Consider the following 1,807-nt stretch of genomic DNA (forward strand, 5'->3'; position numbering starts at 1 on the left):
AGACCCTGTCTTATATTTTTTTTGAACCCTGAAATAAGCGCTTGGCCTTATTGCCATGCGTTCAAAAGCCCAGTAGTGTTTATTAACAGGGGATGTCTTATTTTGGGGAAAACAGGGTATCTATCTATCTATCTATCTATCTATCTATCTATCTATCTATCTATCTATCTCTATCATCTATATTTATTTATTTATATCTATTTGTCTCTGTCTCTTATCTGTCTCTATCTATCTATCTATCTATCTATCTATCTATCTATCTCTATCATCTATATTTATTTATTTATATCTATTTGTCTCTGTCTCTTATATCTATCTATCTATCTATCTATCTATCTATCTATCTATCTATCTATCTATCTATCTATCTCTACTGTGTTCCCCTGAAAATAAGACCCTGTCTTATATTTTTTTGAACCCTGAAATAAGCATTTGGCCTTATTGCCATGCGTTCAAAAGCCCAATTGGGGGATGTCTTATTTTGGGGGGGAAACAGGGCAGCAGCTGAGCCCACCTTCCAGATGCTTAAGCATCCCTAACACTTTCCCAATGCTTCCTGGATGGAAACAGAAGGGAAAACTCGCCTCTTTAGTGTCCTTTAAAAAAAAAAATCCACTTTCTCACCCCCCTCCCTTCCCTCCCACTTCATCTCACCCATAGATCATAGGGGCCCAATACCCACATCCTCCAGGTAAAAAAAATCACCCTTTGAAAGATTCCTCCGGGCGAGCTGCCCGCCTAGGAGCGTTTGATGCTTATCGGAATCTTTCCGCGGAGAGCAGCATCGTTGCCTCTTTTTTTTTTTTAATTTGATTTATATGCCGCCCTTCTCCGGAGACTCAGGGCGGCTTACAATGCGTTAAGCAATAGCCTTCATCCTTTTGTATACTTATACAAAGTCAGCTTATTGCCCCCACAAACCGGGTCCTCATTTTACCTACCTTAGAAAGGATGGAAGGCTGAGTCAACCTTGAGCCTGGGGAAGATTCGAACTTACCGTAATTGCAGACAGCTGGATGTTAATCACAATGCATTAGTCTGCTGAGCTATCCAGGCTTCCTTTTACCCAGGAAGACCCGGCTTTGCTGGCTCTGCGCCCCCCCCCCACCACTCACTCCCCACTCCATCCCTTTGGCATTGCTCGCTTCTCAGCCAATCATCAGCCCCTTGCTGGGGGGGGGGAATGCAAGGCGGAGCTTTGCCACTGCGCTCCTGGGTGTTCCTCCTCCCACACCCCACATCCCTCCTCCTCCCCCCCCTCCCCCTCCCCCCCCTTTTTTTTTTTTTTTTTTTTTTTGTGAATGAAAATAAGCACTTGGGCGCGTCCCAGCCTAGGACTGCGGCTCGCGCCCTCCCTCCCTCCGCTCAGTTGCTCCGCAACTCGAAGCCAGGGAGGAGGCAGGCAAGGAGACGCCTCGCTGGGTCAGGCAAGGAAAGGCAAGGCAAGGGTTGGGTGGGGGAAGAAGAAGCCAGGCAGAAGTGGAAGAGCCGAGTCTTCTTCCCGCGTGCAGCAGGCGCCAGGGGGAAGATGCTGCTGGCCGGCGGAGCTTTGCAAAGGGCTCCTCCAGTTTCTCCGGAGCCGGCGTGGAATCGGATCCCCTGAGCAGCAGCAGCAGGAGCAGCGTCTGAGCCGGGGAGTCTGAGCTTCCTTGCAGCGGCCTCGGAAAGGAGAAGGAGAGAAAAGAAGAAGGAGAAAAAGAAGAAGGAGAAAAAAGAAGGAGGAGAGAAAAAGAAGGAGGAGAAAAAAGAAAGAAGGAGAAAAAAAGAAGAAGAAGAAGAGGAGGCCGAGCCCAGCGCTCGCCATCGC

This window comes from Pituophis catenifer, unplaced genomic scaffold, assembly GCF_029215685.1.
Source record: "Pituophis catenifer annectens isolate HBS135680 unplaced genomic scaffold, rPitCat1.0.hap2 SCAF_12, whole genome shotgun sequence".
Lineage (NCBI taxonomy): Eukaryota > Metazoa > Chordata > Lepidosauria > Squamata > Colubridae > Pituophis > Pituophis catenifer.